General features: G+C 50.3%; 1 pseudogene; it reads left to right on the forward strand.

Annotated features, from left to right (window-relative positions):
* Positions 1–447: 447 nt before the first annotated feature.
* On the forward strand, positions 448–562 carry LOC136634093 (5S ribosomal RNA; annotated as a pseudogene).
* Positions 563–9,063: the final 8,501 nt, after the last annotated feature.

Below are 9,063 nucleotides of genomic sequence, written 5' to 3' on the forward strand. Positions count from 1 at the left end.
GGCCATGGCAACCCACCATTATCTTCAGCTCCTCTACTGCCAGCACTTGCCACAGGAGAGCCACAGGATGACACATAGGGCAATCTCATTCATGCCCAATCTTGTCTGATCTCGAAAGCTAAGCAAGGTCAGGCCTGGTTAATACTTGGATGGGAGACCGCCTGGGAATACCGGGTGCTGTAGGCTTATACCATAGTCTTTCCATGCCTGATCTCGTCTGATCTCGGAAGCTAAGCAGGGTCAGGCCTGGTTAGTGCTTGGATGGGAGACCCCCTGGGAATACCGGGTGCTGTAGGCTTCTACCATAGTCTTTCGAGACTGAAGGTTGCCAACCATCTCCCTATACTGAACATTATCTCCTGATCTCGTCTGATCTTGGAAGCTAAGCAAGGTCAGGCCTGGTTAATACTTGGATGGGAGACCGCTTGGGAATACCGGGTGCTGTAGGCTTATACCATATTCTTTCCATGCCTGATCTCGTCTGATCTCGGAAGCTAAGCAGGGTCAGGCCTGGTTAGTACTTGGATGGGAGACCGCTTGGGAATACCGGGTGCTGTAGGCTTATACCATATTCTTTCCATGCCTGATCTCGTCTGATCTCAGAAGCTAAGCAGGGTCAGGCCTGGTTAGTACTTGGATGGGAGACCGCTTGGGAATACCGGGTGCTGTAGGCTTATACCAGAGTCTTCAGTCAACCAGAGACTGAAAGTTGCCAACCAAATAGCTAGTGCAGGTCCTAGTGGCCCCATAGGGCAGGCTGGGGCTTGGCATGGGGTAAGGGGAAAGGAATACCCTTACCCTACAGTGACCACCAACAGCCTCCCAGCCTGAGATGGATACAACACAGACCATGCGGTACCAGTGCAGGTTAAGATTGGGTTGCCAGTCTCTCTTGTTTTGAGGTTGAACGGGCAAATATCAAAGGATGGATTTCAGCAGCCAAAGACTGAGGGATGAAGCTGTCGCATTTAAAGCCCTTTGTCATCCTCATCGGCACTGTGCATGTCTCCAGAGTGTTCCTAAGCTGGCCAAGTCCATAATCAATAAATGCGTTATCAATACTCCAACAAGGACCGACAGGAAGAATCGTTAACCGGATCGCGCAGTTTGTACATTCAGCACCTTTGTGCGACATAAAGCGGGCGGTATTGACAACTGAGGACCTTCAGAGAAAGAAACTCTGCGTGTGTGTGTTTGAAGTTTACATCTACTGGTGCCGGGAATATCAATCCCTACGACAAACTTGGAGGCACTTTGTGCGCAAAATCTAAATGAGTTCAACTCATAAGGACATAAGAATTGCCCCGCTGGATCAGGCCAAAGGTCCATCTAGTCCAGCTTCCTGTATCTCACAGTGGCCCACCAAATGCTTCAGGGAACACATCAGACAACAGACACAACCTGCGTCCTGGTGCCCTCCCCTGCATCTGGCAATCAGAGGCAGCCTACCACTACCTTGCACATACCTTCCTTGACTTGTAACCCGTGATGAACTTTTCCTCCAGAAATGTGTCCAATCCCCAATTAAATGCATCCAGGCAAGATGCCATCGCGACTTCCTGTGGCAAGGAGTTCCACAGACTAATTACACGCCGGGTGAAGAAATATTTTCTTTCGTCTGTCCTAACTCTCCCAACACCCATGTTTAGTGGATGTCCACTGGTTCTGGTGTTACGTGAGAGGGAAAAGAACATCTCTCGATCCACTCTATCCATTCCCTCCCTCGCCCTCTGCAACACTTCGGTAAATCTGTTCAAGTGAAAACCAGGCAGGTGAGAACTTTGATGGCACTCATTTGCACACCGTCAAATTTGGTCCTGACTCTTCAAGGGACCCGGACACTGGGCTGCTCCCATCTGATTCACTGGAAGAGGAGGAGAAGCCAGGCCATGAGGTGCTACCAAACAATCCCCCACCCGCCCACCCTCTGCAGACCAGCTAGTCACCCAGCTATGAGCTGGTGAGGAATTTTTGGCCACCAACCAGGATTTCATTCATTCATTCATTCATTCATTCATTTATAGGATTTTTATCCCTCCTTTCTCCCACACCAAAGGTGACTCAAGGTGGCTAACAATAACATCATAAAACAATATATATTCAAAACAATTAAAGCATTAACAGCCCAATCCTGAGCTGCCTGGCACGCGGGACTGCAGTGGTGCCAAAAATGGCTGCTGCTGCATCCAGCGTACCCCAGGCAGCCTCCTCGGGAGAAGACCATTTCCGTCCCCTTCCCCTGGTCAAGGTGAGTAGCCCAGCAATAGGGCTACTCGATTCTAAGGCGACCCAAGGGTCAGTGGAGAATTAAGAGCTTCCGTGACGGACAGGCGGCCTGACACCGAGGCTCAGGATCTGTCCCACCTCCCTCCCACCCTGCTTCTTCCCCCGACACGCCTCCTCCCTGCCCTCTCCCCATCCTCCTTCCTCCTCCCCTGCCATGGAACGCCTCCTCCCTGCCTCCCCCCCAGCTACCTCTGCCGCTGGTCCATGCAACCACCAAGTGGGTGCTCCACCAGCAGTAACTCAGTGCTGGCCAGTGCTGGGCTAGCATCAGCGCTCCACCAGCCAGATGTGCCGTAAAGCGACAGTACGCGTTGGCGGTGAGCCTGGGTTGGTTGGTTGGCAACCTTCAGTCTCGAAAGACTATGGTATAAGCCTACAGCACCCAGTGTTCCCAGGCGGTCTCCCATCCAAGTACTAACCAGGCCTGACCCTGCTTAGCTTCCCAGATCAGACGAGATCAGGCATGGAAAGACTACGGTATAAGCCTACAGCACCCAGTGTTCCCATGCGGTCTCCCATCCAAGTACAAACCAGGCCTGACCCTGCTTAGCTTCCAAGATCAGACGAGATTGGGCATGGAAAGACTACGGTATAAGCCTACAGCACCGCGTGTTCCCAGGCGGTCTCCCATCCAAGTACTAACCAGGCCTGACCCTGCTTAGCTTCCGAGGCATGTGCAGGGTAACAGTTGCTGCTGTGTACTGCATAGGATTGGACCCTAAGGCTGCAATCCTCTCCACACTTACCTGGAAGGAAGCCCCATTGACTATAATGGAATTTGCTTCTGAGAAGATGTGCATAGGATTGGGCCCTAAAACAATTGAAACAACCGGGATCACCGCAATTAAAATGTAAATCATTAAGATTAAGTCAAAAGATTGACCAGTAGGTTGGTGGGCGTTTTTGCCGACCCAAGACTGGAGCATTGGGCTGTGGTATCAAATAGGTTTAAAGGCATTGGTCACTTAATGCATGCGTTGTGTGGGTCAGGGTAGGTAAGGAAAATCTTGGTGTCCACAATGGGGTGACCAGATCTCCCTGTGCCTCAGAAGGCCTCCTAGAAGCGACTGGAAGGCACTTCTAGTTTGCTGGGCCCCCATGGATATCATTATTCAGAATTCGCGGGGTGCCCTGGAATGGATCCCTGGCAGATGCCAAGGGCCCACTGCACATGGTCAACCACTGAGCAGCAGCCCCTCCCCAAATGGGACACATCACTGTCCCCCCCAAGAAGAACCGTGTGATCTTTCTAATGTGTATGATATCAACAGTGTTCAAACGTCGGCCCCTGTTCCAAGACCTTAAAAATCACATTGTCCTTTAACTTGGCTCCTCCCATCCGCCCCACATAGTCAACTTGGTTGCGCTGATCTGTTTGATGAGCTGAGCGCAGCTCTATTAATCTGCCGCCATTTATCTTCCCCCACCGTCTGCACGGCAGTGAATTAAATGTATTTTATGCAGAAATATGCACTACCCAGAACTGCCACCAATTTGGTTTGGAGGCCACTATATAGAGAGTGTGCCATGTCTCCGTCTCTCCGCTATCCTGCCTCCTGTTCTCCAATGATCTATTGCGGCAATACATCACCGGCACGGTGACGCCTTGATAATGAATTACTATTTATTATTAGAAAATCATCATGCGCATATTATCTCCATGCATCATCAGAGATGCAGCAAGGAGGAGCATGGCTGCCAGAGGTGGATGAGGCACATGCGGGCTAGATTCCTTGCTCTTTGAAAGAGAATTAAGGCCCAATCCCATCCAACTTTCCAGCGCCCATGTAGCCATGCCAATGGGGCGTGTGCCATCTGCATGCTGTAGTGGGTGGATTTTTAAGATACGGGAACATTTGTTCCCTTACCTTGGGGCTGCATTGCAGCTGCAACCGTGCTGGAAAATTGGACAGGATTGGGCCCTTAGCTTCCTTTCAAGGGAAAATATCCACCCAATCTCACAGCATGGCCAGCCCCGTAAGACCAACCAGAGTAGTTGCCCCCAACTGAACATTAGTTGCCACCACACCTCCTCCTCCCTGGATTCAAAAGGAGAGGAAATAAGACCTAAAGATCTTGTCTTGTTGGCATCCGTCAGTCTAGACTATGGTGTCGTGCTCTGAATGGTGGTTCTGGAACAGAGTGTCCTCTCCAGTGTGCGAAACCTGGGTAAAGTAGGTATGGAGGATAGACTGTTCCCCATGCAGCAAATCCCCCCCTCTCCACGTCACTGAAATGGTCCAATGGAAAGGCAGAAGCCAATACGGTTGGTTCCAGCAGCGGCGCAGGAGTTGCCAGAACGTGACTGTGTTCAGCCATGAACTGCCTCAGGGACTCCGGCTCCGGATTTTGCCTCCAGGTTGACTCCTGAAGCCTTTCCCATAACTGGATGTAGCCACAAGGCAGTGGAGGTTTGGGATCAGAGTTTTCCTTCTCTCCGATGAGCTGCCTTCCCAGGCTGACGAGTCCCATCTACCCGGTGGCTGTTTAGTCGCCTCTTACGACAAGTACAGCCAAACTGAGGGCCTATTCTTATTCCCAGCCCCCAGGGGAAGGGGACCTGAAGATACGTATGGAGGAAAGGCGAGTGGTGAACTAGAGTGTCTTTACCACTCTAGCCAACCGCTCTCCATTGCTCTGCACTACCTCTTGTGCTCTGTTCCCTTCTTTCTTTTCAACTCCAGGAAGAAAGAGGAGGAGGAGTGATGGAGACAGCAATAGGCAAACTTCTGGGTAAGGGGGGTTGGCATTTCAGGTGCCAAGTGATGTTGGGCCAGCCCAGCTCAGAAGTTACTGGAAGCAGAGTAGATTGAATTGGTTCCAGGTGGAGCCCAGAAGTTTCAGGTATATATATTCACTAACAAGAAGTGAGACCCACTGCTCAGTGACAATCTGATTTGGTTCTGGCAAACTCCTTGTGGTTGGAAACCATTTCACACTGAACCAATGTTGTGAAATGAACAAAACAAAGGTAGTTATCGTTGATGGCTTCATGCTTCTTGTTCGTACACATGAACAGGTCCAGCCCAAGACCTCCTGACACCTGATGGGTGGGCCAGCCATAGGTGGCGGACTTCCCATTAGGTACGATGGGGCAAATGCCCCAGGCATGAGCCTTTAGGACGCCAAGAAAGCCTCTCGGGGTTGGAAACTGTGCTTTGGGGAAAACGGGAAGCCTCCGGAAGCTTCCTTGATGCAGCTTGTGGTCACGCAAGGCTCCATGAGCCTCAAGTGAGTGGGGGGGGCAATTTGTAGGGGGGGTGTCATCATCCCGCGGGGGAGGCACCATCTTGGACCTTTGCCCTGGGCCGCGAGGCTAGGGAAGTCCCCCACTGCCGGCCATGCAAGTGAAATTGGCAAAAAATCTTTCACCACATCCTGATTAAAGAAGCCTGTTAAATTTGCTTCCGTGCCAAATCCAGCCTGGGGTCCACTGGTGAACCCAACACTTCCTGCTCTCCAATGTACCATATCTCTTTTGATTCCAGAATTATTTTTTCTGCTCTGGGACTGTCACATCCAACCACTTGCGGCCTCAAAAGCCGGCCAATTACCTGGAGGTTTGAGAAGCTTCCTGTCACTGCTCAAGAAGAGTCTGAAAACACTTGTCACATTTCCAAAGAACAGAGGGAGAAAAGTAAACATCACGGAGAGGAAAGCGAGAGAGATAGGGACTGCATGCGCTGCTCATTCACGGAGGAGTTGACAAGCCCATCAGGAAGGGATTCATCTGCTCCTTTAATAGTACTTATCTGAACTACGAGTTCAGTTCAAATCGTAGTTCAAATCAATCCACTGTTCCTAAGGCAGGACCAGCTCTTCATTGGAACCTAAGGGCCTGATCCTATGCGACTTTCCAGTGCTAGTGCAACTGCAATACACGTTCCCTTACTTTATGGAGGCCTCCATAACTAACCTCCCAGCACAGGATGCAGTGTGGTTGGTCTGTGGAACTCCTTGCCACAGGATGAGGTGATGGTGTCTGGCCTGGACGCCTTTAAAAGGGGATTGGACAAGTTTCTGGAGGAAAAATCCATCACGGGTTACAAGTCATGATGTGTATGTGGAACCTCCTGATTTTAGAAATGGGCTATGTTACAATGCCAGATGCAAGGGAGGGCACCAGGATGAGGTCTCTTGTTATCTGGTGTGCTCCCTGGGGCATTTGGTGGGCCGCTGTGAGATGCAGGAAGCTGGACTAGATGGGCCTATGGCCTGATCCAGTGGGGCTGTTCTTATGTTCTTACACCAGGGCTGGAAAGTTGGAGAGGATTTGGCCCTAAGGAAAGTGTCTTGGCAGCTGTGGTTGAGATTGTGGTGGTCAGGTTAAGTCCATCACCTTGTCCTTTTGTCCATGCAAGAAATGAGCCACGCTTCATTTTGCTGGGTAGTTAATTGGAGGCAAGATGTAGTTCATCAAGAAAAAGTGGGTATTAAGCCCCAAATTCAACAATGCACTTAGGGAGGACTTTGCCCTTCTTTTTATTTGGTCCACTCATAAGTATACAGTAGGCCCTCCTTATCCACGGGCTAAGCGACTGCAGGCTTGAATATCCATGTATGCCAAGTCCAAGGCATCACAGAGGACCACAGAGGACCTCCTGGATGTGACCAGAAGTGCCTCCTAGTTGTGTCTGGGAGGTCTTCAGAGGAGGCTAGGAGATGCGTGCAACCCCTGGAGGGCTGGGTGGGGCCCCCAGGCCAGTTGTTGCAGCTTCCAACCCCCCACAGATTCAAATATCTGCAGAATTTGGTATCTGCAGGGAGTCCTGGAATGGATCCCCCACAGTTACTGAAGGCCCAATGGATTCTTCATCTTTTCACAGATGCAAGGACAAGACACTCCAGTGCACTTGTGTAATACCTCTCCTTTCAAGGATCTCAGCTGGCAACCTTCTCCTTCTCTATTGTTGCCGAAGGCTATTCCCCATCTGCTGGAGGTGATATTCATTCATTCCACAGTAGCCTCCTACGCTCTTCTGAAGCAGGCCGGGTGATGATAGCAGTGTCCTTAAAAAAACAATACATTGAAGGAGGTTTCAGTAGAATCTTGAGTCTCATTGTGGATCTGGTGGTCCTGACCTGAACATCAAAAGCAGCAGTGACAGTTCCTGAATCTGGATAGCCTATTGGGAGATGAGGTGGGGGTGAACGAAAAGGCTTAGGCATCTCATGGAAATGCATTTTCACAGGCACATAGACTGGGAAAAGTCCGTGGCTTAATGAACAAACACATCTTTGCATTGCAGAGGTCTCAGCTTCCAACCTGTTTGGATTGGCAAATACCGCTCTACATGGAAAACCACTTCCAGTTGGTGTATAGACAATATTATAGGGAGGGGTCCACTAAAAATTGAGAGGCAAGAGAGTTAGAACAAACAAAAGAATAGATTTCTTTGCCCAGCTTGCAATTAATCTGTGGAACTCCTTGCCAAAGGATGTGGCAATGGCACCTGGCCTAGATGCCTTTAAAAGGAGGTTGTCCATGACTTTGTGTACCTTGGCTCAACGATCTCCGACACTCTTTCTCTCGATACCGAGCTAAGCAAACGCATCGGTAAAGCAGTTACCACGTTTTCCAGACTCACAAAGAGAGTCTGGTCCAACAAGAAGCTGACGGAACATACCAAGATCCAGGTCTACAGAGCTTGCGTCCTGAGTACACTTCTGTACTGCAGCGAGTCATGGACTCTTCGCTCACAACAGGAGAGGAAACTGAACACTTTCCACATGCGCTGCCTCCGATGCATTCTCGGCATCACCTGGCAGGACAAAGTTCCAAACAACACAGTCCTGGAACGTGCTGGAATCCCTAGCATGTATGCACTGCTGAAACAGAGACGCCTGCGTTGGCTCGGTCATGTCGTGAAAAAGGATGATGGTCGGATCCCAAAGGATCTCCTCTATGGAGAACTCGTGCAAGGAAAGTCCCCTACAGGTAGACCACAGCTGCGATACAAGGACATCTGCAAGAGGGATCTGAAGGCCTTAGGAGTGGACCTCAACAAGTGGGAAACCCTGGCATCTGAGCGGCCCGTTTGGAGGCAGGCTGTGCAGCATGGCCTTTCCCAGTTTGAAGAGACACTTAGCCAACAGTCTAAGTGGCAAAGAGGGTAAGAGGCTAAGAGGCTAAGAAGGAAGGCCCATAGCCAGGGAGACAGACCAGGGACAGACTGCACTTGCTCCCGGTGTGGAAGGGACTGTCACTCCCGAATTGGCCTTTTCAGCCACACTAGACGCTGTTCCAGAACCACCTTTCAGAGCAAGAAACCAGAGTCTTTCGAGACTGAAGATTGCCAACATGTATGTATGGACAGACCTCACAATTTACAAGCCATGAATGGTAGACACAACCCTCCTGGGTTTAGAAGTCTTGAAAAAATGCCTCTCAGCCTGTTTTCCATCAACCACTCGTTTTGGTTGTTTTCACAAGTGAGAATATATTTGCAACTTTATTTCTTTATTTCTTTATTTTCCTGCACCCATCACTCTACTCTAAACCCCAAACAGCCCAGGAAGCCCATTCAGTTGGAGAATCAGCCCCTTGTCCTCTTTCGGTCCTCTGGCCTGCATCGCATTCACATGCGATTCTGACCTGCATGCCTTGAAAAGGGAATTGGACAGATTACTGGGGGGAAGGTCCATCACGGGTTACAAGCCATGACAGGTTTGTGCAACCTCCTGGTTTCAGAAGTAGGCTATCTCCGAAGGCCAGGTTCAAGGGAGGGCACCAGAATGCAGGTCTCTTGTTTTTCTTGGGTGCTCCCTTAGGATCTG

The sequence above is a fragment of the Tiliqua scincoides genome, chromosome 13, assembly GCF_035046505.1.
Source record: "Tiliqua scincoides isolate rTilSci1 chromosome 13, rTilSci1.hap2, whole genome shotgun sequence".
NCBI lineage: Eukaryota > Metazoa > Chordata > Lepidosauria > Squamata > Scincidae > Tiliqua > Tiliqua scincoides.